Raw genomic sequence first — 27894 nt, forward strand, 5'->3', positions numbered from 1 at the left:
GCATCAGTAGAGCCAAGAGTGTTTCTTCATCTGGAAGGCTAAAATAATATTCATCTGATGTATCTAAATGTTGAATAATTCCATTGCTACTTTGCTTGGTAGGGTCCTCTTAACTCTATCTTAATAGATCATCAGGTAAGACCATAAATTATTTCATCCTCAAATATTCCAAAAGTAGGGAAACATTTATAGAACTAAATTAACCTAGTGCACAAAAGACTAGAAAGTACAAGAACTATTATTAGGAAACAGTAGGTAAGTTGCATAATTCTTTTTATTTATTTTTTTTTTATTTTTATTTTAAATTTTTTTATTAGGTATTTTCCTCAATTACATTTCCAATGCTATCCAAAAAGTCCCCAATACACTACCCCCCACACTCCCCTACCCACCTACTCCCACTTTTTGGCCCTGGCATTCCCTGTACTGGGGCATATAAAGTTGGCAAGTCCAATGGGCCTCTCTTTCCAGTGATGGCCGACTAGGCCATCTTTTGATACAAATGCAGCTAGAGTCAAGAGCTCTGGGGTACTGGTTAGTTCATAATAATGTTCCACCTATGGGGTTGCAGTTCCCTTTAGCTCCTTGGGTACTTTCTCTAGCTCCTCCATTGGGGGCCCTGTGATCCATCCAATAACTGACTGTGAGCATCCATTTCTGTGTTTGCTAGGTCCCGGCATTGTCTCACAAGAGACAGCTATATCTGGGTCCTTTCAGCAAAATCTTGCTAGTGTATGCAATGGTGTCAGCGTTTGGAAGCTGATTATGGGATGGATCCCTGGATATGGCAGTCTTTAGATGGTCCATCCTTTCTTCACAGCTCCAAACTTTATCTCTGTAACTCTTTCCATGGGTGTTTTGTTCCCAATTCCAAGAAGGGGCACAGTGTCCACACTTTGGTCTTCGTTCTTCTTGAGTTTCATGCGTTTAACAATTTGTATCTTATATTTTGGGTATCCTATGTTTTTGGGCTAATATCCACTTATCAGTGAGTACATATTGTGTGAGTTCCTTTGTGAATATGTTACCTCACTCAGGATGATGCCCTCCAGATCCATCCATTTGCCTAGGAATTACATAAATTCATTCCTTTTAATAGCTGAGTAGTACTCCAATTCTTATCAGGGCTTGAAAGACATATTTAATTTTAAAATCCAACATCTTCTTTGTTGTAAACACATACATACATACATACATACATACATGCATACACACATACATACATATAAATATAAATATAAATATGTATGTATGTGTGTATGTATGTATGTATATATGTATGTATGTATATAATATAAGTTCAATGCACTGGAAGACAATTAAAAATCAGACTACACAGAGTCAATAAAGTCAGCAGCAAGGTGCAAATGAAAACCGAGAGTCATAATTATTTTAAAGTCCAGGAAGGAGTGAAATTTTTCTTCAATATAGCCAGTGTTTATCACCAAAGATCCAGATATAGGGCAACTATAGACTTGAAACAAAAGCCCAGCATAGCAGCATGTATTTCCTAGAGTAGACATTCAGATTCTTTGCTCCTTAAATAAAAATGGAGCAGAGGGAAGTGATAGTTGAATCAGCAACTGAATCTCCCTGCTCTGATTTACCTGCTCCATATACTATAAAAGATTCTGACCCTATGTGAAGCTCAGGTATCATCCTTAAGGTGTGTCATCCCTGTCTTTGACATGTAATACTGGGTCTTCCACAAGAAAGACACGTTATTTTAAGCTCCATCCTGAGGCAGAAACATGGAATGTGCTCATCCATTCTCAAAAATGAGTTATCAAATTGCTATGTTAATAAAGGTTTTCAGCAGCCACTTTCTAATTAATGAACATTTGCAGCTGTCACAGACACGATTGAACCTGGCAACTAAAGCTCTTTCTGGACAGAGAGGTTACTATTCTGTTGCCATAAATTCCATACATGTCCAACTCTCCAACTTTGGTTTACACTGTAATTATAATTTGGCAAATACTAGTTTCTGGAGCATGGTTCTTCATCCATGTCAGTCCACTACTTTCTATAAAAGAAGGGGAGACTTGACCTAGTTGGTAATATCAATATATCATCAGCTGGGGAATATAATGTCATGAAGATACATTTGCAAAATAATTTTCTATTTCTCATTTTAATAGTAGATGCATAATAAATGATCATTGTCTCTTTATTAACAAGCTGTATATAAAAATCATTACTGAGAGGTATGTCATTGATATTTATGTAATGATACACATTTGCTGGGGGTACCCTGCATAATAAACACCTTGCATCTCCTTAGATTTCAAGAAATCTGGTCATCTTTTGTGAAAGTACACAGGACAACTGCAAACACACTAATTACACATACAAAAGAGGGGTTGTTGAGAATGGGCATATAGTGTTAAAATCCCTTACAAAAATAAGTATCTTAATTTTTTTTAGTATTATGCAAACATTCTGAATTTAGTGTAAGAATTTAGGTATATTCAGAAAATGTCCTGAAGGAATATTCCAAATAGCCATCCAATCATTTTTATTAGAGGGCACTAATAGATATGTATTTAAGCACTATAATTTTATGAGTTCCCATTTGTTGATTCTGGATCTTACAGCATGAGCAATTTGTGTTCTGTTCAGGAATTTTTCCTCTGTGCCCATATCTTCGAGGATCTTCCCCACTTTCTTCTCTATAAGTTTCAGTGTCACCGGTTTTATGTAGAATTCCTTAATCCACATAGACTTGAGCTACATACAAGGAAATAAAAATGGATCAATTTGTACAAGCTTGCAATCCCACCAACAATGGAGGAGTGCTCCTATTTCTCCACATCCTCGCCAGCATCTGCTGTCACCTGAATTTTTGATCTTGGCCATTCTGGCTGCTGTGAGGTGGAATCTCAGGGTTATTTTGATTTGCATTTCCCTCATGATTAAGGATGCTGAACATTTTTTCTGGTGCTTTTCAGCCATTTTGTATTCCTCAGGTGAGAACTCTTTGTTTAGCTCTGAGCCCCATTTTTTAATGGGGTTATTTGATTTTCTGGAGTTCACCTTTTCAGTCTGGTGGTTCCTCAGAAAATTGGAAATAGTACTACCAGAGGATCCCACAATACCTCTCCTGGGCATATATCCAGAAGATGTTCCAACTGGTAAGAAGGACACATGCTCCACTATTTTCATAGCAGCCTTATTTATAATAGCCAGAAGCTGGGAAGAACCCAAATGCCCCTCAAGAGAGGAATGGATACAGAAAATGTGGTACATTTACACAATGGAGTACTACACAGTTATTAAAAAGAATGAATTTATGAAATTCCTAGGCAAATGGATGGACCTGGAGGACATCATTCTGACTGAGGTAACCCAATCACAAAAGAACTCACATGATATGGACTCACTGATAAGTGGATATTAGCCCAGAAACTTAGAATACCCAAGATATAAGATACAATTTGCAAAACACATGAAACTCAAGAAGAGCAAAGACCAAAGTGTGGACACTTTGCCTATTTTTAGAAATGGGAATAAAACACCCATGGAAGGAGTTACAGAGACAAAGTTTGGAGCTGAGACAAAAGGATGGACCATCTAGAAACTGCCATACCTGGGGATCCATCCCATAATCAGCCTCCAAACACTGACACCATTGCATACACTAGCAAGATTTTGCAGAAAGGACCCAGATATAGCTGTCTCTTTTGAGACTATGCCGGGGCCTAGCAAACACAGAAGTGGATGCTCACAGTCAGCTATTGGATGGATCACAGGGCCCCCAATGGAGGAACTAGAGAAAGCACCCAAGGAACTAAAGAGATCTGCAACCCTAAAGGTGGAACAACAATATGAACTATCCAATACCCCTGGAGCTTGTGTCTCTAGCTGCATATGTATCAGAAGATGGCCTAGTCAACCATCACTGGGAAGAGAGGCCCATTGGTCTTGCAAACTTTATATACCTTAGTACAGGGGAACACAAGGGCCAAGAAGTGGTAGTGTGTGTGTAGGGGAGTGTGTGGGGGGGAGGGTATGGGGAACTTTCAGGGTAGCATTTGAAATTTGAAATCTGTATATAAAAATATGTATTAATAAAAAAGAAAAAATGGATCAATTTTTATTCTTCTACATGATAACTGCCAGTTGATTCTGCACCATTTGTTGAAAATGCTGTCTTCTTTCCACTGGATGGTTTTAGCCCCTTTTTCCAAAGATCAAGTGACCATAGATATGTTGGTTCATTTCTGGGTCTTCAGTTCTATTCCATTGACCTACCTCTCTGTTGCTGTACCAGTAACATGCAATTTTGTTTTAATCACAATTGCTCTGTAGTATAGCTTGAGGTCAGGCATGGTGATTCCAGCAGAGGTTCTTTTATTGTTGAGAATAGTTTTTTTGTTTTTGTTTTTGTTTTTGTTTTTTTTTTTTAATCCAAGATGAATTTACAAATTGCCCTTTCTAACTCTGTGAAGAATTGAGTTCTAATTTTGATGGGGATTACATTGAATCTGTAGATTCCATTCTGCAAAATAGACATTTTTACTATATTAGTCCTGCTAATCCATGAGCATGGGAGATCTTTCCATCTTCTGAGATCTTCAATTTCTTTTTTTAGAGACTTGACATCCTAGTCATACAGATCTTTCACTACCTTAGATTCACAACATGGTATTTTATATTATTTGTGATTATTGTGAAGAGAATTGTTTCCCTAATTTCTTCCTCAGCCTGTTTATCCTTTGTGTAGAGAAAGACCACTAATTCTGGAGGTTTTTTTTTTTTTATCAGGTTTAGGAGTTCTCTGGTGGAATTTTTTGGGTCACTTATAGATACTGACATATTATTTGTAAATAGTGATATTTGGACTTCTTTGTTTCCAACTTTTATCTCTTTGGTCTCCTTTTGCTTGCTAATTGCTCTGGCTAGGATTTCAAGTTTTATATTGAAGAGGTAGGGAGAAAGTGGGCAGACTTGTCTAGTTCCTGATATTAGTGGGATTGCTTCAAGTTTTTCTCCATTTAGTTTGAGGTTAGCTACTGGTTTGCTATATATTGCTTGTATTGTATTAGGTGTGGGTCTTGAATTCCTAATTTTTCCAATCTTTTATCATGAATGGCTGTCAGACTCTGTCAAACACTTCCTCAGAATCTAATGATACGATCATATGGTTTTTGTCTTTGAGTTTCTTTATATAGTGGATTTAATTGATGGATTTCCATATTTGGAACCATCCCTGGATCCCTGGGATGAAGCCTACTTGATCATGACAGATGATCTTTTCGATTTGTTTTTGGATTCGGTTTGCAAATATTTTATTAAGCATTTTTGCATTGATAGTCATAAGGAAAATTGGTCTGAACTTCTCTTTCTTTGTTGAGGGTTTGTGTGGTTTAGGTGTCAGGGTAATTGTGGCTTCATAGAATGAGTATGGTAGAGTACCTCTGTTTCTATTTTGTGGAATAGTTTGAGGAGAGTTGGAATTAGGTCTGTTTTGAAGGTCTGATAGAACTCTGCACTAAACCCATATGGTCCTGGGCTTTTTTTGAGACTATTAATGACTGCTTTTATTTCTTTAGGGAATACGGGACTGTTTAATTCATTGATCTGATCCTGATTTGACTTTGGTACCTGGTATCAATATAGAAAATTGTCCATTTCATCCAGGTTTTCCAGTTTTGTTGAGTATAAGCTTTTGCAGTAGGATCTCAGGATTTTTTTTTATTTCCTCAGGTTCTGTTGTTATGTTTCTCTTTTCATTTCTGATTTTTTAAATTAAGATACTGTCCCTGTGCCCTCTAGGTAGTCTGGCTAAGGGTTTATCTATCTTGTTGATTTTCTCAAACAACCATCTCCTGGTTTGGTTTCTTCTTTTTATAGTTCTTTTTGTTTCTCACTGGTTGATTTCAGCCCTGCGTTTGATTATGTCCTGCTCTCTACTCCTTTTTGTTGAATTTGCTTCCATTGGTTCTACAGCCTTTAGGTGTGCTGTCAAGCTGCTAGTGTATGCCTTCTCTAGCTTCATTTTGGAGGCACTCAGAGCTATGAGTTTTCTTCAAACAACTTCTTTCATTACAGAGACAAAGTTCAGAGAAGAGAATGAAGGAACGACCATCCAGAGACTGCCCCACCTGGGGATCCATCCCATAAACAACCACCAATGCAGACACTATTGCAGAGGCCAACAAGATATTGCTAATAGGAGTCTGATATAACTGTCTCCTGAGAGGTTCTCCCAGTGCCTGACAAATACAGAAGTGGATGCTCCCAGCCATCCGTTAGATGGAACAAATTGTCCCCAATGAAGGAGCTAGAGAAAGTACCCAAGAAACTGAAGGGGTCTGCAACCCTATAGTTGGAACAACATTATGAACTAACCAGTACCCCCAGAGTTCGTGTCTCTAGCTGCATATGTATCAGAAGATGGCCTAGTTGGTCATCATTGGGAAGAGAGGCCTCTTGGTCTTGCAAACTTTATACACCCCAGTACAGGGGAACACCAGGGCTAAGAAGTGGGAGTGGGTGGGTAGGGGAGCTGGGTGGGGGAGTGTATAGGGGACATTTGTGATATCATTTGAAATGTAAATGAAGAAAATATCTAATAAAAAATGGAAAAGAAAGAAAGGAAGGAAGGAAGAAAGACAGGAAAGAAAGAAAGAAAGAAAGAAAGAAAGAAAGAAAGAAAGAAAGAAAGAAAGAAAGAAAGAAAGAAAGAAAGAAAGAAAGGAGAGAAGGGTGATCCTGTAGGAGGACCAGCATTTTCAATTAATATGGACCCCCGAAATCTCTCAAACACTAGACCACCAACCAGGCTACATACACCAGCTGGTATGAGGATACCAACACATACTCAGTAGAGGACTGCTGGGTCTGTGTTCATACAGAGATGATGCAACTAACCCTCAAGAGACTCGATGCCCCAGGGAGTTTAGATGTCTGGTCTGCTGGGTGCTATGGACATCCATGAGTAGACAGGGGGTTCAGAGATGGTATGGGAATGTGGGAACATTGGAGGGTGGATGGGGGTGGAGGGAATAAAATTTGCACTGTAAAAATGAATTAATTAAAAATAAACAAAACAAACAACAAAATACTAGGATATCATGAATTTTGCATGCAAATGCATGGAGCTTAAAATATCATACTGAGTGAGATAACACAGACCCAAAATTTCCTGCATGGTATATACACAATTCCTCATGCAAGTATTATTATGCATTATGGAAACTTCCCATTATTAAAGTTATATGATTTTTAGAATTATGCATGCCCTCAAATAAATAAAAAGGAAATACTCCAACAGAATTAGATTCCCAGATAAGTGGTTAGGATCAAGGGCCAAAGAGCCAGGAATAGGATCAGCACAAAGGAAAAAATAACTTGCTATGCTGTATGTCAGTGTAGACAGAGGAACCTCATAGTCAGAACGTAGCTGCATTTGAAAGATGAGTGTCAAAGTCTGGAAGGCACTGAAAGAAAATGAGAGTTCATGTTAAGTGACAAGTTATCAAGTACAGTGTGCCAGGAATAGATTCATCTGCCAGATACTACTGATTTGTTTTCTGTGGGTCAATATAGACAGAGAGGAAGGTAAAAGAATGTTTTTTTCTACCATAACCTGTTGGTTTTGTTGCTCTTGCCTCCAAACACAGCGAGGAGGGGAAGAGATGAGTCAACAGCTCTAATGGAGATCTCCAGATTTCAGCAGGCTTTGATGTCCATGAATAGATATGAGATATCTCTTCTAATTGGTTTTGACTCCGTTCTTTATCTGAATGCACAAACTCCATCAATCATTAGCAGGGAGAGAAAATAAATTAGCCTGCAGGAAGGAATTTGATCAATCAGGGTCCTGGCTATTTTCCAGGACTTAGCTGGACCTGGGCATAACCAAAGTCTGACTGTATGGTACAAAAGAAAAGGAAGTATTCTTCCAGATTTGACAGGAGACAGGATCATTGGAAACTGTCAAAGGCAGTGATAGTTTCAGAGCCTCCATTCTACAATTCCTGTACTCCTGATTCCTGTACAGGGAACTGTCACCCTATGTGAAATTCAGGTATCACTTTTGGGGTGTGTCTTTCTTGTCTCAGTAATGCAGAGCTGTGTCTTATGCAAAGAAGATTTTGATTTCAAACTTCTGGAAGTAACAAAGACTAGGTGTGTTCAGACATTTTATATCCTTAGGGTACCCACTGTGAGGAAAACTATGGCAGCGAATGTATTCAAGGTTCAAACTTAGACTCTCTAAAAATTCAATTTGTAAATAACAGACAGAGATCCTACCATAGCCAGAAAATAAGGACTCTTTGGATCCTGGTACTGGCAGGCTGTTGCTGTTAATGGTCACAGATGTTCAACAATCCAACCTTTGTTTACACTGTTAATGGACTTCGGGTATTACAAGATACTCTAAGATGTTTATTTTTTCATGTCAGAAACTTCTTTCTAACAGTTCAGGAGTGTTTGATTTGTTTGGGGAAATTAATACATTTTGGCCTGATGGCATCCAGCTTTGTATTAAATCGTGGTTTTTTTTTTTTTTTTTAAGAAATGTATACAGTGATTTTCATTATGTCTTTGTACTACAAAACTATTTTTAGCAATCAGGTTTCCATTATACATCTCAGATATTTAAGAAACTATGTAACTGTCTGTGAATAGGTATTGCTGTGAATAGTAAAAACCTTGCGACAGTATATGTTTCAGAAAATCTCTGTGTGTCATTGGAAATACACGTACAATGTTCCATACACATGATATACTCTTGGGAATATCTACAGCATATAATTGTTTTCAAAATTGAATTCTTAATAATATTATGGTGTTTTTTAAAGACACTACTGAGTTGTTGTTTGTTTGTTTGTTTGTTTGTTTTTTATTTTTTTGTTTTGTTTTGTTTTTAAAAATTAATTACATGATGTACAGGGCCTGGACAGAATATTTTACATTGGAATCCAAGCATGTAATTGAGGATACACTACTAAGCATGAATGTTTTAGTGAGTGCTATTTAAGAAGAGCATACAACAGATTCACTGGGAGAGGTAGAAACAGGCACATCATTATCAGTCAGCTGGGAGGAATAATTGCAAGATAAGATTCGTTGTCAGAAAGGTTCACACACAAAATAAGTCTCTTAGGCAAATGGCTTAGATCTAGGCAGAAGGAGCCATAAATAGGATCATACATCACATGTCACTGATTTGTTTCTCTGTGGGTCAATGTGGACACAAAAGAAGGCAAAAAACAGTTTACCTGCCATACACTTTTGATTTTTTGCTTCATTCAGGGAACACATGAAATGGGCAGGGATGAATCAGCAGCTCTAATGGAGATCTAAAAGGTTACAGCAGACTTTTATGTCCATGCCTAGATATGAGATTTCTTTCCTGATTGGATCTGATTCCATTCTCCATTTGAATACAAAATCTCCATCAATCAGAAGCAAGGAGAGCAAATAAATTTCTCTGTACAGAAGGATTTGATCAGTCAGGCTGCTGGCTATATTCCAGGTCTATCTGGTATAGCCAAGCCTGACTGTATGGTGCAAAAGAGAAAGGAGTATACTGTAACTGACAGGAGACAGTGTCAGAGGAAACCAGTGATTGTTTCTGATTCTTTGCCTCCTGTACAGGAACTGTCACCCTATGTGTAATTCAAGTATCATATTTGAGGTATGTCTTTCTTGACTCAGTCATGCAGAGCTGTTTCTTCTGCAAAGAAGATTCTGGATTTCAAGCCTCAGCTAGTGACAGAGACGAGGAATGGTCCGGCATTTTACATCCTTAGGGCACCCAATGTGAGAAATACTTGGACTCTTTAAAAATTCATTATGTAACTAACAGAAAGAGATCCTACCATACCCAGAAAACAAGCACTCTTGGGACACTGATGCTGGCAGCATGTTGCTATTAATGGTTACAGATGTTCAACAACCCAACCTTTGTTTACAACTTTATTGTCCTTCGTCAATTACAATTTTCTCTAGCATGTTTATTCTTCTATGTCAGTACTTTTCGAAATAACACTTCAGTGGTGTTTGATCCCTTTGGGGAAATACATGCATCTTTTCCTAATTATCTATATCTTAGATTTTCATACTGATAAGGAACTGGACAAAGTAATTTTCATTTTGTTTTTATACTAGTGAATAGCAAGAGACTTAGTCTTTTCATGTTATTTGCATTTTGTGTTTAACAAGCAGGTCTTTGTGGTACATCATAGATATTTGTGAAATTTTACTCATTTGACTATATTTTTCCTGACAGTAGTAAATAATTTACAATTGTATATGATTCACAAAGTTCCATGGTATCTTTGCAACCACAGATTAACTGGTCCACATATACCATGTTAGGACACACTGCTAGGACTTTCCAGAATATATAAACATAGTATTAAAAGATGAATTCCTCTAAGATTTGTCCAGATTCAGGAAGATATTCCAGAGTTTCTTCAGGCAAACAGTATATGTGGCAGAAGACACAGTTGGAACATTGCACTAAGTGTTCCAACATGTCTTGAAAGATACATTATTAGATATGAATGTATGAAGAAAAGCTATAATGAGAGCACACAATATAAACAGTTGAGAAAGCTGACAAAGTTACCTCACAATTATTTAGCAATCTGCACCAATTGCAAGATGAGAGTCATATTCAGAAGTCTCAGAAAATAATCAGAGGCCCTCTGGCAAATTGCATGTATCTAGGCAGAAGGAGCCAGAAATAGGAACAGCCCCAGGTATCCAGTAATTTTTCAGTTTGTCTATGAGACAGAATAAAAGGTAAAAAAGCTTTTCCTTCAATTCACTCTAGATTTTTTTGCATCACGCAGGAATCCAAGAGAGGAAGGGGAGAGAGATGAATCAGCAGCACTGATGTAGGAGGCTTCGATGTCATGGCCTAGATATGAGATCACTCTCCTGATTGTATCTCATTCCATTCTCTATTTGAATGAATATTACTCAACAATCAGAAGCAAGGAGAGAAAATACATTTGTATGCAGGGAAGGATTTGATCAGTCGGGCTTCTGGCTATATTCCAGGAATTATCTGGTCCTGGGTATAACCAAAGCCCGACTGAAAGGTACTAAAGAAAAGGAAAAGTGCTTCTGTAACTGAAAGGAAATGGAGCAAGTGGAAAGCTGCAAGGAGAGTGCTGGTTTGTCTCAGAACCTCCATGCTCTGAATCCTTGGCTCCTAGTTCCTGTTCTGGGAAGGACTCAAGATGTGAAATCCAGGTATTTGCTTTTACTGTCCATTCCTTGCCTCAGTCATGTGGGGGTGTGCCTTCAGTAAATTTACAACATTAAATCTTCAGCTTGTGACACAGACTAGGGATTTTCTGACATTTTATATTCCTAGGTCAGTCACTGTGAGAAGTTCTATGGCAGCAAATAGCCTCAAAATACTATCTTCCAGTCTAAGAAAAATCAGATGTAACTAACAGACACAGAAACTACCATACTCAGAATCAAAGCAGTCGTGTGACAGTGATGCGGATAGCATGTTACCATTAATGGCCAAAGACATTGAAAAATACAACCACGGTACATTGTGGTATTGTTTTTGTAGTTTACTAGATTTCCTACATGTTTTATTCCATGTCTGTCCTTTGCTACCTAACAGCTCTGCAGAATCATGATCCCTTTAGGGAAATGAATACATCATGTCCTGACTATCTCCAACTTGGCATTACACCATGTAAAGGAATAAAAGAACACCTTAATTTTCATTGTGACCTTGTACTTATTGATTCATGGAATCCCAAGATTTCATGTTATTTTCATACTGCCTTTAGAGATTAGTTCTCTGTACTATATACTGAATAATTATGATACTGTATTACTTTGATTAATAAACTCATGACAATATTAATCATATTTCAACTTTAAATGTGTCAGAAAATACCACGGCCTCTGTAAAACCACACATCAATGAATTGAAAGGGGTTTGCAATCCAATAGGAAGAACAACAATATCAACCAATCAGACCTCAAGATGTCCAAGGGACTAAACCACCAACCAAAGAGTACACATTTGTGGGACTGTGAAAGGCAGCCTGTTTTGGTTGAGCAAGGCTTGCTCTGGAAACCCAGTAGAAAACTCTACACGGGACCAAACATTGAGCCATGTTCTCATGCCTGACACCATAGAGCCTCCAACTCCATAATTTTGTGACTATCATTCATAAAGACAAAGCCCCAAGCTTCTGGCAGTTTGGCTCGACTCCACTCCCATACATACCTGACTATAGCCTTGTATGCTCCTCCCAACAGTTACCTGGCAACTGCAAGGTAGCCCAACCAACTATAAAAGAAGTTGCTTAGCCCCTCCTCAATCTCTCAAGCTCTTCTGTTTCTTACTCTCATCTTTAGCTCTCCTTTTCCCCTCCCTTCCCTCCTTCTCTCTACATGGCCATGGTCAGCCACTTTCCTCTCTCCCTTTTCTCTTTCTCTCTACCTTTCTACAATAAACAATAAACCATAAAATTTCTCTGGTCATCAAAACCCTCCATGCTAGAATGATGGGGGAGGCTTTCCCCTAAAGAGCCATGTCTAACCTCCTGCCAGAAGGCCTTCCTCTACTCCAGCCACAATCCAGACCAAGGACTCTCACCTTCCTGTGAACCACCCATTGCCTCCTCGCCCCCTGCCCTACTCTTTTGCCCCTAGGCTGACAGCCACCACTGGGGCCCCACTTTATTCTCAGCTCTTCTGAGGTGTCCAGCTGCATCTGGGATATCTGAGACTGAACACCTGTTATCTCTGGCCTCCATGAGGTCCAGAAACCTCAGACTGACCCCTGTCAACACCCTTCAGATTGGGTCCATAGCTTCACAAGCCAGACACCCACCCAGGACCGCATGGAGAGTGTGTGGCAGTCCTCTGCATCTGCCAACCCAGAGCACCAGAATTTTGACGGGACGCTGGTTCTCTCCCACCCCCTTTATTCATTCATACCCACTTCCCTACACACATGGAGGGCCTCATGTCTCCAGCCTCATAGGTAGAAGGGGAAGGCATTGTCAGGCATCAATAGGCAGAGAGGGCCTTGGCCCTGAGAAAGCTACATGACCCAATGTAGGGGAATGCCAAGGTGAAATGGTAAATTTGGGTGAGTGGCTGGGTGGGGGAACATACTCATAGAGGCAGTGGGAGGGGGATTAGGCAGGGTATTCTGGGGAAGGGGTATAACATTTGAAATGCAAATAAAGAAAATATCCAGTATAAAAATATAGAAAACACGCCCGCACATAAAATGTTCCATATCCACCATAGTTTGATGTGAATAATCATAGCTTGTAAGCATGTTTTCAACACCGAGTTATATGTAGTATTTGTCATATTTACAGGACACTGCAGGTTTTCACATGATCTGAGTACAGGTGGAGTGGGGAAAGGGCATAATATTAAACTAAGTAGTCAAACACCACTACTCTGTGGATACACGGATAAACATTTTATTTTCAAAGAAAGGTTATCCACAGAACATGCAACAGTTGAATTGGAAAAGGAGGCAAAGGCACATCAAAACTGGTCATCAGACAGAAAAAAATTACAAGATAAGAGACACAGTGAGTGGCTCAAACAGAAACAGAGCATCTCTGACAAATAGCTTAAAGCTAGGCAGAACGTGGCAAAAATAGGAACATCCCCAAGATCCTACTGATTTTGTTTTTCTGTTGGACAGTGTAGAGAGAAAAAGGTGAAACAATTTTTTTTATGTCTACCTTCAAGTTTTCTCCTTCCTTCTGGCAATCCAGCGAGGAGGTTGTGAGGTATGAATTAGCAGCACTGATGGAGATCTCCATGGTTACTGCAGGCTTTGCTTTCCATGCCTGGATATGAGACCTCTTTCCTGATTGGATCTCATTCCATTCTCTATTTGAATGCATATTCACCATCAATCAGAAGCAAGGAGAGCAAATAAATGTGTCTGCAGCTAAGGATTTGATCAATCAAGTTTCTGGCTATATTCTAGGACATATCAGGTCTTGGAATTGTATGGCATTAAAGACAAGGAAGAGTGCTTCTGTAACTGACTGGAGTTGGAGCCAGCGGACATCTCCAAGCAAGGTGCTTATTTGTTTCAGAGCCTTCATACATTGATTTTTGGCTCCAATTTCCTGTACAGGGAACGTCTCCATATGTCTCCAGCCTTACTTAGCAGAGTAAGCTTTTGTCAGGCATTACTGGGAGGTGAGGACTTTGTTCCTGACAAGGCTAGATGGCCCAATTTAGGTGAATACCAGGGTGCAGTGCTGGGATTGAGTAGGTAGGTAGGTGGGTGAACATTCTCATAGAAACAGTGGTAGAGGGGATTGGACAGTGTGTTCTTGTGGGGGGAATTGGGGAAGGGAGATAACATTTGAAATGTAAAGAAAATATCTGGTATAGAAATATAGAAAACAATCCACACATTGAATGTTTCACATACAACATATTTTGATGTGAACAATCATAGCATGTAAGCATGTTTTCAAAACTGAGTGGTATGTAATATTTTTCAGGTTTATGCAACACTGCAGCTTTTCAGATAAAGTGAGTACAGGTTGAATAGGGAATGAGCATAATATTAAAATTAGTAGTCAAACACTTTATTGTGTATACACGGATGAACATTATATATTCAAAGATAGCCTATACACAGAGCATGCAAAGGTTGATTTGGAAAACAAGACAAAGGAACAACACAATTGGCCAGGAGGCAGCAAAAATTGCAAGATATGAGACCCAAGGAGTGGGCTCAAAATGAAACAGTGCATATCTGGCAAATAGCTTAAAGCTAGGCAGAAGGATGGAGAAATAGGACCATAACCAAGGTTCCACTGACTTTTATTCTGTTAGTCAGTGCAGAGAGAAGGCAAAACAGTTTTTTCCTCTGCCATTCAATTATAATTTTCTTCTACATCCAACTGGGAACCCAGCGAGGAGGAGGTTGGTGTAGGAATCAGCAGCACTGATGGACATCTCCATGGTAATTGCAGGCTTTGCTGTCCATGCCTAGATATGAGATCTCTCTCCTGATTGGAACTCATTCCATTCTCTATTTGAATGCACATTCCCCATCAATCAGAAGCAAGGAGAGCAAATAAATTGGTCTGCAGGGAAGGATTGGATCAGTCAGGCTTCTAGCTATATTCCAGGACTTATCTGGTCCTGGGTATAATCAAATCCCGACTGGATGCTACTAAAGAAAAGGAAGAGTGCTTCTGTAACTGACAGGTGATGGAGACTGTGGAAAGCTGCAAGAAGAGTGCTTATTTGTTTCAAAGCCTCCATGCTCTGATTACTTGGCTTCTAGTTCCTGTACTGGGAAGGTTTCTACATGTAAAATTCACGTATCTGCTTTTTCTGCCCACTTCTTGCCTAAATCATTCAGGGATGTGCCTTTGCACAAAGGATATAATATTTAGTATTCAGCTTGTGACAAAGACTAGGTATTTTTGACACTTCTATATTCTTAGATAAGTCACTGGGAGAACCTATATGGCAGCCTATGCCTTCAACATACTCCCTTGGAATATAAGAAAAGTGAGATGTAAATGACAGACAAAGAAATAACCATACCCAGATACCAAGCACTTTTGGGTCAGTGATGCTGGTAGCATGTTACCATTAATGGGCAAAGACATTCAACATTACAACCACTGTTTATTGTGATAGTTTTATTATTGGTTACCAGATTTTGTACATGCTTTCTTCCCAGGTCAATCCTTTGCTACCTTAAAGTTCTGGAGAGTCATGAGCCATTTAGGGAAATCAATACATGATTACCTGATCACCTCTACCTAGGAATTACACAAGGTAAAGGAAGAAATAGAAACATTAATTTTCTTAGTGAGCTTGCACTTGTGGATACCTGAACTCCTAATATATCTTCATATTCTCATTCTATCTTTAGAGATCAGGCTCTGTCATAAAAACTGAATAATTTTGAACTGTTTTATTTGATTAATACATTCCTGAATGTATAAATAAGATAACAGCTTTATATGCATCAGAAAATGCTATGGCCTCTTTAAATCCACACATTAAGTAATTGAAAGTGGTTTGCAACCCTATAGAAAGAAGAAAAAGATCAATTATCCAGACGCACCCTCCCAGAAGACCCAGGGACTAAACCATCAAAAAGAGTAAATAAGGAGGGACCTACGTAATCATGCTAATAGGTAGCAGAGGAAAGCATTGCCAGGAATCAATCACTGGAGAGGCCCTTAGTCCTGAGAAAGCTTTATGACCCATTCTAGGAGAATTCCAAGGCAGGAGAGGCAGTATTGTGTGTGTAATTTGGTATGGTAGTATACTGATATAAGATTTCCCAGAGGGTTCCTGGGGAGGAATCAGGTTAAGGGTGTAATATCTGAAATGTAAATATAAAAAATCCAAGACCAAATCATAGAAAACAATACCACACTTTAAAGGTTTTTCATTCACCATATTTGATGTGAATAATACAGCACATAAACATTGTTTGCAAGACTGAGTTGCATTTATTATATTTCAGATTTATGCCACACTGCAGCATTTCATTCAAACTGAGTACTCATGGAGTAGGGAATGGGTAGAAGATTAAACTTGGTATTAAAACAATTCTCTTTGAAGCATGTATAAATACTATTTTTTTCAAGGAAAGGCTATAATCAAAGCATGCAAGAGATCCATTAGAAAAGGAGACAAAGGCACAATACAATTGGTCAGTAGGCAGCAAAAATTTCAAGACAGACAGTCAGTAGGCTCAAAGGTAACAAAGCATCTCTGTCAAATAGCTTAAGGCAAGGCTAGGCAATGAGGCAGAAATAAGACCACCCTAAAGTTTTCAGTGAGTTATTTTTCTGTTGGTCAGTGAAGAGAAGAGAAAGTAAAACAGTTTTTGTTTTCTGCCCTTCATTTTCATTTTTTTTCATTTCTTCTGGGAAGGCAGGGAGGAGCATATGAGGTATGAATCACCAGCAATGCCTAGAGATCTCCAAGGTTACTGCAGGCTCTGCTGTCCATGCCTAGAGATGAGTTTTCTCTCCTGATTGGATCTCATTCCATTCTCTATTTGAATGCACATTCCCCATCGATCAGAAGCAAGGAGTGCAAATAAATTGGTCTGCAGGGAAGGATTTGATCAGTCAGGCTTCTGGCTATATTCCAGGACTTACCTGGTCCTGGGAATAACCAAAGCCCAACTGTATGGTACTAAAGACTAGGAAGAGTACATATGGACCTGACATGAGATGGAGCCAGTGGACAGCTCCAAGCAAAGTGCGTGTTTGTTTCAGAGCCTCCATACTCTGATACTTTGCCTCCTAGTTCCATTACAGGGAACTTTTTCACAGGTGAAATTCAGGCATCTGCTGTCTATTTCTTGCCTCAGTCATGCAGGGGTGTGCCTTCTACAAAGAAGATACAACATTCAATCTTTAGCTTGTGACACAGACTAGGGATACATTTTGGCATTTTCATGTTTTTAGATCAGCTACTTTGGGTACCACTATGGAAGAGAGGGTCTCAACATTCCAGATTCAAGTATAAGAAAAATTACATGTGATTAACAGTCAGAGAAACTACCATACCCACAATCAAAGCAGTGTTGTGACAGTGATTCTGGTAGGATGTTACCATTAATTACCAAAGACATTCAACATTGCAACCATTGTTTATTGTGATACTTTTGTTGTTGTTTACTAGATTTTCTACATGCTTTTCTCTCAGGTTGTCCTAAGATTTCACGATATTTTCATTCTATTTTTTGAGACCAGGTCTCTGTCATAAAATCTGTATAATTTTGAACTCTTTTATTTGATTAATCTATTCATGAAGATAGAAATAATATTACAGCTCTATATGCATCAGAAAATGCCATGGCCTTTTTAAAACCACACATTAAGGTAGTGAATGGGATTTGCAACCCTATAGAAAGGACAATATTATCAACTATACGTAGCCCCCATAAATGTCTCAGAAATTAAACCACCAAACAAAGAATACACAAGGAGAGAACCATGTCTCCAACCTCATAAGTAACAGAAGAATTCTGAGTCAGGGTTCATTCAGAGAAGAGGGGCTTATTCCTCATAAGGCTAAATGCCAAAATGTGAGGGAAAGCCAGGGTTGTGTAGTGGGTTTTGGTGTGTGAAGAACATCCTCATATGACCAATGGGCTGGGAGATTGGACAGGGTTTTCTGGGAGAGAATTGGTGAATGGGCATAAAATTTTAAATGCGAATAAGAAAATATCCGCTATAGAAATAGAGAAAAAAATCCACATATTAAATATTCCACATACATCATATTTTGATGTGAATAATCATAGCATGTAAGCATTGTTTCACCACTCAGTAGCATTTATTATTTTTCAGATTTATGGAACACTGCAGCTTTTAATACCACCTGAATACAGGTAGAGCTAGGCATGGGCTGAATATTAAACTAAATAGTCAAACACCTCTTTGTGGATATGTATTATATTTTTAAGGAAAGTTTATACACAGAGCATGTAACAGATAAATTGGAAAACGAGACAAAGACCCATCACACTTGGTCAGTAGGCAGCAAAAAACACAAGATGAAACTTACAATGAGTGGGCTCAAAAAGAAACACTGCATTTCTGGCAAATAGCTTAAAGCTAGGCAGAAGGAGGCAGAAATAGGACCATCACCAAGGTTCTACTGACTTCTTTTTCTGTAAGTCAGTGCAGAGAAAAAAAGTTAAAAGAGGTTTTTTCTGCAGTACACTCTCAGTTTATAGAATTCCTTCTGGGAAACTAGGGTCGAGGGAGTGAGGTATGAATAAGCAACACTAATGGAGATCTCCAAGATAACTGCAGGCTTTTATGTCACTGCCTAGATATGAGATCTCTCTCCTGATTGGATCTCATTCCATTCTCTATTTGCATGCACATTCTACATCAATCAGAAGCAAGGAGAGCAAATAAATTGGTCTGCAGGGAAAGATTTTATCAGTCAGGCTTCTGGCTATATTCCAGGACTTACCTGGTCCTGGGTATAACCAAAGCCCGACTGTATGCTACTAAAGACTAGGAAGAGTTTTTCTGGACCTGACATGCGATGGACCAGTGGACAGCTCCAAGCAAAGTGCTTGTTTGTTTAAGAGCCTCCATACTCTGATAATTTGGCTTTTAGTTCCTGTACAGGGAACAAATCCACAGGTGAAATTCAGGGATCTGCTGTCTAATTCTTGACTCAGTCATGCAGGGCTGTGCCTTCTGCAAAGAAGATACAACATTCAATCTTTAGCTTGTGACTCAGACTAGGGATAAATTTTGGAATTTTCTTGTTTTTAGATCAGCCACTGTTGGTACCACTATGGCAGAGAGGGCCTCAACATTTGAGAATCGAGTATAAGAAAAATTACATGTCATGAACAGTCAGAGAAACTACCATACCCACAATCAAAGCAGTGTTGTGACAGTGATGCTGGTAGCATGTTACCATTAATGGCCATAAGCATACAACATTGCAAGCATTGTTTACTGTGATAATTTTGATGTCGTTTACTAGATTTTCTACATGCACTTCTCTCAGGTTGTCCTAAGATTTCACAATATTTTCATTCTATTTTTTGAGACCAGGTCTTTGTCATAAAATCTGTATAATTTAGAACTGTTTTCCTGAAGGTAGAAATAATATTACAGCTCTATATGCATCAGAAAATGCCATGACCTCATTAAAACCACACATGAAGGTATTGAATGGGATTTGCATCCCTATAGCAAGAACAATATTATCAAATTTACGTAGCCCCATAGATGTCCCAGGAATTAAACCACCAACCAAAGAGTACACAAATAGAGAACCATGTTTCCAGCCTCATAAGTAGCAGAAGAATTCTGTGTCAGGGTTCATTCAGAGTAGAGGGGCTTATTCCTGATAAGGCTATATGCCCCAATGTACGGGAAATCCAGGGTTGTGTAGTGGGATTGGGTGTGTGAAGAAAATCCTCATAGGACAAGTGGGAGGGGAGATTGGACAGGGTTTTCTGGGAGAGAATTGGGAATGGGCATAAAACTTTAAATGCGAATAAAAAAAGATCCACCATAAAAATAGAAAAAAACAATCCACATATTAAATGCTCCACATACATCATATTTTGATGTGAATAATCATAGCATGTAAGCATTGTTTCACCACTCAGTAGCATTTATTATTTTTCAGATTTATGGAACACTGCAGCTTTTAATACCACCTGAATACAGGTAGAGCTAGGCATGGGCTGAATATTAAACTAAATAGTCAAACACCTCTTTGTGGATATGTATTATATTTTTAAGGAAAGTTTATACACAGAGCATGTAACAGATAAATTGGAAAACGAGACAAAGGCCCATCAAAATTGGTCAGCAGGCAGCAAAAAAAGCAAGATGAAAGTTACAATGAGTGGGCTCAAAAAGAAACACTGCATTTCTGGCAAATAGCTTAAAGCTAGGCAGAAGGAGGCAGAAATAGGACCATCACCAAGGTTCCACTGACTTCTTTTTCTGTAAGTCAGTGCAGAGAAAAAAAAGGTAAAACAGGTTTATTTCTGCCCTACACTCTCAGTTTATCGACTTCCATCTGGGAAACTAGGGTCGAGGGAGTGAGGTATGAATAAGCAGCACTGATGGAGATCTCCAAGGTAAATACAGGCTTTGATGTCACTGCCTAGATATGAGCTCTCTCTCCTGATTGGATCTCAATCCATTCTCCATCAATCAGAAGCAAGGAGAGCAAATAAATTGGTCTGCAGGGAAGGATTTGATCGGTCAGGCTTCTGGCTATATTCCAGGACATACCTGGTCCTGGGTATAACCAAAGCCCGACTGTATGCTACTAAAGAAATGGAAGAGTGCTTCTGTAACTGACAGGTGATGGAGACTGTGGAAAGCTGCAAGAAGTATGCTTGTTTGTTCCAGAGCCTCCATGCTCTGATTACTTGGCTTCTAGTTCCTGTACTGGGAAGGTTTCCACGTGTAAAATTCAAGTATCTGCTTTTTCTGTCCTCTCCTTGCCTCAATCATGCAAGAATATGCCTTTGCACAAACGATATAATATTTAGTATTCAGCATGTGACACAGGCTAGGTATTTTTGACATTTCTACATTCTTAGATAAGCCCCTGGGAGAACCTATATGGCAGCATATGTCTTCAACATACTCCATTGGAATATAAGAAAAGTCAGATTTAACTGACAGACACAGAAATAACCATACCCACAACCCAAGCACTCTTGGGAAAGTGATGCTGGTAGCACATTACCATTAATGGGCAAAGACATTCAACATTACAACCCTTGTTTATTGTGATAGTTTTATTATTGTTTACTAGATTTTGAACATGCTTTTTTTCCAGGTCAGTCCTCTGCTACCTTAAAGTTCTGGAGAGTCATGAGCCATTTAGGGAAATCAATCCATGATTACCTGATCACCTCCACCTAGGAATTACACAAGGTAAAGGAAGAAATAGAAACATTAATTTTCTTAGTGAGCTTGCACTTGTGGATACCTGAAGTCCTAAGATTTCTTCATATTTTCATTCTATCTTTAGAGATCAGGCTCTGTAATAAAAACTGGATAATTTTGAACTGTTTTATTTGATTAAAACATTCCTGAAAGTATAAATAAGATTACAGCTTTATATGCATCAGAAAATGCTATGGCCTCTTTAAAACCACACATTAACAAATTGAAAGTGGTTTGCAACCCTATAGGAAGAAGAAAAATATCAATTATCCAGACTCACCCTCCCAGAAATTCCAGGGGCTAAAACATCAAAAAGAGTACAGAAGGAGGCACCTAGGTCTCCATGCTCATAGGTAGCAGAGGAAAGCATTGCCAGGCATCAATCACTGGAGAGGCCCTTAGTCCTGAGAAAGGTTTATGACCCATTCTAGGAGATTGCCATGGCAGGGGGGGCAGTATTGTGTGTGTACTTGGGTAAGGTAACATACTGATACAAGATTTCCCAGGGAGTTCTTGGGGAGGAATGAGGTAAAGGGTATAACATCTAAAATGTAAATATAAAATATTCAAGACAAAAAAACAAAACAATACCACACTTTAAATGTTTTAGATCCATCATATTTGATGTCAATAATATAGCACATAAACATTGTTTGCAAAAATGAGTTGCATTTATTATATTTCAGATTTATTCAACACTGCAGCATTTCAGTCAAACTGAGTACTCATGGACTAGGGAATGGGCAGAAGATTAAACTTGGTACTAAAATAATTCTTTCTAGATGCATGAATAACTACTATTTTTTCAAGGAAAGGCTATAAACAGAGCATGAAAGAGTTACATTAGAAAAGGAGACAAAGGCACAATACAATTGGTCAGTAGGCAGCAAAAATTTCAAGACAGTGAGTGGGCTCAAAAGCTAACAGAGCATCTCTGTCAAATAGCTTAAATTTAGGCAATGAGGCAGAAATAGGACCACCCCAAAGTTTTCAGTTTGTTATTTTCCTGTTGGATAGTGAAGAGAAGAGAAATTAAAACAGTTTATTTTTCTGCCCTTCACGTTCAATTTTTTTCTCACATCTTCTGGGAACGCAAGGAGGAGCATATGAGGTATGAATCACCAGCATTGATGGAGATCTCCAAGGTTAATGCAGGCTCTGCTGTCCATGCCTAGATATGAGATCTCTCTCCTGATTGGATCTCATTCCATTCTCCATCAATCAGAAGCAAGGAGAGCAAGTAAATTGGTCTGCAGGGAAGGATTTGATCAGTCAGGCTTCTGGCTATATTCCAGGACTTACCTGGTCCTGGGTATAACCAAAGCCCGACTGTATGCTACTAAAGACTAGGAAGAGGGCTTCTGTAACTGACAGAACTTGGAGCCAGTAGACAGCTCCAATCAAATTGCTTGTTTGTTTCAGAGTCTCCTTACTCTGATCCTTTGACTCCTATTTCCTGTACAGGGAATGTCTCCAAAGGTGAAATCCAGGCTCTCCACTTCTTGCCTCAGTCATGCAGGGCTGTGCCTTCTGCAAAGAAGATACAACATTCAATCTTTAGCTTGTGACCCAGACTAGGGATAAATTTTTGCATTTTCATGTTTTTAGATCAGCTACTGTGGGTGCCACTATGGCAGAGAGGGCCTCAACATTTCAGATTCGAGTATAAGAAAAATTACATGTGATTAAAAGACAGAGAAACTACCATACCCACAATCAAAGCAGTGTTGTGACAGTGATGCTGGTAGCATGTTACCATTAACTGCCAAAGACATTCAACATTGCAACCATTGTTTATTATGATACTTTTGTTGTTGTTTACTAGATTTTCTACAAGCTTTTCTCTCAGGTTGTCCTAAGATTTCACGATATTTTCATTCTATTTTTTGAGACCAGGTCTCTGTCATAAAATCTGTATAATTTTGAACTGTTTTATTTGATTAATACATTCCTGAAGGTAGAAATAATATTACAGTTCTATATGCATCAGAAAATGCCATGACCTTTTTGAAACCACACATTAAGGTAGTGAATGGGATTTGCAACCACATAGGAAGGAAAATATTATCAACTATACGTAGCCCCCAAAATGTCCCAGGAATTAAACCACCAAACAAAGAGTACACAAGGAGAGAACCATGTCTCCAGCCTCATAAGTAGCAGAAGAATTCTGAGTCAGGGTTCATTCAGAGTAGAGGGGCTTATTCCTGATAAGGCTAAATGCCCCAATGTACGGGAAAGCCAAGGGTGTGTAGTGGGATTGTGTGTGTGAAGAAAATCCTCATAGGACAAGTGGGAGGGGAGATTGGACAGGATTTTCTAGGAGAGAATTGGGAATGGGCATAAAATTTTAAATGCGAATAAAAAAAGATCCACCATAAAAATAGAAAAAAACAATCCACATATTAAATGCTCCACATACATCATATTTTGATGTGAATAATCATAGCATGTAAGCATTGTTTCACCACTCAGTAGCATTTATTATTTTTCAGATTTATGGAACACTGCAGCTTTTAATACCACCTGAATACAGGTAGAGCTAGGCATGGGCTGAATATTAAACTAAATAGTCAAACACCTCTTTGTGGATATGTATTATATTTTTAAGGAAAGTTTATACACAGAGCATGTAACAGATAAATTGGAAAACGAGACAAAGGCCCATCAAAATTGGTCAGCAGGCAGCAAAAAAAGCAAGATGAAAGTTATAATGAGTGGGCTCAAAAAGAAACACTGCATTTCTGGCAAATAGCTTAAAGCTAGGCAGAAGGAGGCAGAAATAGGACCATCACCAAGGTTCCACTGACTTCTTTTTCTGTAAGTCAGTGCAGAGAAAAAAAAAGGTAAAACAGGTTTATTTCTGCCCTACACTCTCAGTTTATAGAATTCCTTCTGGGAAACTAGGGTCGAGGGAGTGAGGTATGAATAAGCAGCACTGATGGAGATCTCCAAGGTAACTGCAGGCTTTGATGTCACTGCCTAGATATGAGCTCTCTCTCCTGATTGGATCTCAATCCATTCTCCATCAATCAGAAGCAAGGAGAGCAAATAAATTGGTCTGCAGGGGAGGATTTGATCAGTCAGGCTTCTGGCTATATTCCAGGACTTACCTGGTCCTGGGTATAACCAAAGCCCGACTGTATGCTACTAAAGAAAAGGAAGAGTGCTTCTGTAACTGACAGGTGATGGAGACTGTGTAAAGCTGCAAGAAGTGTGCTTGTTTGTTCCAGAGCCTCCATGCTCTGAATACTTGGCTTCTAGTTCCAGTACTGGGAAGTTTCCACGTGTAAAATTCAAGTATCTGCTTTTTCTGTACTCTCCTTGCCTCAATCATGCAAGGATGTGCCTTTGCACAAAAGATATAATATTTAGTATTCAGCATGTGACACAGGCTAGGTATTTTTGACATTCCTATATTCTTAGATAAGCCCCTGGGAGAACCTATATGGCAGCATATGTCTTCAACATACTCCATTGGAATATAAGAAAAGTCAGATTTAACTGACAGACACAGAAATAACCATACCCACAACCCAAGCACTCTTGGGAAAGTGATGCTGGTAGCACATTACCATTAATGGGCAAAGACATTCAACATTACAACCCTTGTTTATTGTGATAGTTTTATTATTGTTTACTAGATTTTGGACATGCTTTTTTCTCAGGTCAGTCCTCTGCTACATTAAAGTTCTGGAGAGTCATGAGCCATTTAGGGAAATCAATCCATGATTACCTGATCACCTCCACCTAGGAATTACACAAGGTAAAGGAAGAAATAGAAACATTAATTTTCTTAGTGAGCTTGCACTTGTGGATACCTGGAGTCCTAAGATTTCTTCATATTTTCATTCTATCTTTAGAGATCAGGCTCTGTCATAAAAACTGGATATTTTTGAACTGTTTTATTTTTTTAAAACATTCCTGAAAGTATAAATAAGATTACAGCTTTTTATGCATCAGAAAAAGCTATGGCCTCTTTAAAACCACACATTAAGTAATTGAAAGTGGTTTGCAACCCTATAGGAAGAAGAAACATATCAATTATCCAGACTCACCCTCCCAGAAATTCCAGGGGCTAAAACATCAAAAAGAGTACAGAAGGAGGCACCTAGGTCTCCTTGTTCATAGGTAGCAGAGGAAAGTATTGCCAGGCATCAATCACTGGAGGGGCCCTTAGTCCTGAGTAAGGTTTATGACCCATTCTAGGAGAATGCAAGGGCATGGGGTCAGTATTGTGTGTGTACTTGCCCAAGGTGCCATACTGATACAAGTTTTCCCAGGGAGGTACTGGGGAGGAATGAAGTAAAGGTGTAACATCTGAAATGTAATTATAAAATATCCATGACATAAAAAAAGAAAACAATACCACACTTTAAATGTTTTTCATCCATCATATTTGATATCAATAATACAGCACATAAACATTGCTTGCAACAATGAGTTGCATTTATTATATTTCAGATTTATGCAGCACTGCAGCATTTCATTCAAACTGAGTACTCATGAGCTAGCGAATGGGCAGAAGATTATACTTGGTATTAAAGCATTTCTTTCTAGATGCATGAATAATTACTATTTTTTCAAGGAATGGCTATAAACAGAGCATGCAAGAGTTCCATGAGAAAAGGAGACAAAGGCATAATACAATTGCCTAGATATGAGATTTCTCTCCTGATTGCATCTCATTCCACACTCTATTTGAGTGCACATTCTTCATCAATCAGAGGAAAGGAGAGCAAATAAATTGGTCTGCAGATAAGGATTTGATCAGTCAGGCTTCTGGCTATATTCCAGGACTTACCTGGTCCTGGGTTTAACCAAATCCCGACTGTATGGTACTAAAGACTAGGAAGAGGGCTTCTGTAATTTACAGGAGATGGAGCCATAGGTGTGTGGGTTCATTTCTGTGTCTTCAATTCTATTCCATTTTTCTTCTTGTCTGTCACTTTACCAGTCCCATGCAGATTTTAATCACAATTGCTCTGTAGTATATCTTTATGTCACACATGGTGATTCCAGAAGAGGTTCCTTTATCATTGAAAAGAGTGTTTGTTATCCTAGGTTTTTTGTTATTCCAGATGAATATGCAGATTGCTCTTTCTAATTCCTTGAAGAATTGAGTTGGAATTTTATTGCATTGAATCTGTAGATTGCTTTTGGCAAGATAGCCATTTTTACTATATTGATCCTGCCAATCCATGAGCATGGGGGATCTTTCTATTTTCTGAGATGATCTTTAAGTTCTTTCTTCAGTGACTTAAAGTTCTTATCATACAGATCTTTCACTTCCTTAGTTAGAATCACACCAAGGTATTTTATATTATTTGTGACTATTGAGAAGGGTGTTGTTACACTAATTTCTTTCTCATCCTGTTTATCATTTGTGTACAGAAATGCCACTTATTTGATATAGTTAATTTTATATGCAGCTACTTCATTGAAGGTGTTTATCAGGCTTAGGAGTTCTCTGTTAGAATTTTTAAGATCACTTATATTTATACTATCATATCATCTGCAAGAAGTGATATTTTGACTTCTTCCTTTTTAATTTGTATCCCCTTGATCTCCTTTTGTTTTCAAATTGCTCTGGCTAGGACTTCAAGTACAATGTTGAATAGGTAGGGAGAAAGTGGGCAGCCTTGTCTAGTCCCTGATTTTAGTGGGATTGCTTCCAAATTCTCTCCATTTACTTTGATGTTGGCTACTGGTTTGCTGTAGATTGCTTTTATTATGTTTAGGTATGGGCCTTGAATTCCTGATATTTCTTACACTTTTATCATGAATGGGTGTTGGATTTTATCAAATGCTTTTTCTGCATCTAACAAGATGATCATGTGGTTTTGTCTTTGAGTTTGTTTATATACTGGATTACATTGATGGATTTCCATATATTGAATCATCCCTGCATCCCTGGGATGAACCTACTTGGTCAGGATAGATGATTGTTCTGATGTGTTATTGGATTCGGTTCGTGAGAACATCATTGAGGATTTTTGCATCGATATTCTTAAGGGAAATTGGTCTGAAATACTCTACCATTATTTGGTCTTTTTGTGGTTTAGGTATCAGAGTAATTGTGGCTTCATAGAATGAGTTGGGTAGAGTACTTTCTGTTTTTATTTTGTGGAATAGTTTGTGAAGAACTGGGATTAGATCTTCTTTGAAGGTCTGATAGAACTCTGTACTAAACCTATCAGGTCCTGGGCTTTTTTTTTTTTTTTTTTTTTTTGGGAAACTATTAATGACTGCTTCTATTTCCTTAGGGGATATAGGACTGTTTAGGTAATTAACCTGATATTGATTTAACTTTGGTACCTGGTATATGTCTATAAACTTGTCCAATTCATCCAGGTTCTCTACTTTTGTTGAGTATAGTCTTTTGTAGAAGGATCCGATGGCGTTTTGGATTTCTTTAGGATCTGTTGTTATGTCTCCCTTTTCATTTCTGATTTTTGTTAAT

The 27894-nt window shown here is 38.5% G+C and overlaps 1 long non-coding RNA gene across 3 annotated transcripts in view; it reads left to right on the forward strand.

Moving 5' to 3' along the window:
* The window catches only part of LOC115031483 (uncharacterized), a 186088-nt gene that overhangs the window by 143121 nt on the left and 15073 nt on the right, over positions 1–27894 (forward strand). The window contains exon 6 of one of the 3 annotated variants that reach the window (XR_003837101.2): positions 21322–21406. The exons of the other annotated variants lie outside the window; for them this stretch is intronic. This is a non-coding gene — a long non-coding RNA (uncharacterized LOC115031483). Of the gene's footprint in view, positions 1–21321; positions 21407–27894 lie in introns of those variants that run through there. 3 annotated transcript variants of the gene reach the window in all.

This window comes from Mus caroli, unplaced genomic scaffold, assembly GCF_978045245.1.
Source record: "Mus caroli unplaced genomic scaffold, Mus_caroli_1 scaffold_8, whole genome shotgun sequence".
Taxonomy (NCBI): Eukaryota; Metazoa; Chordata; class Mammalia; order Rodentia; family Muridae; genus Mus; species Mus caroli.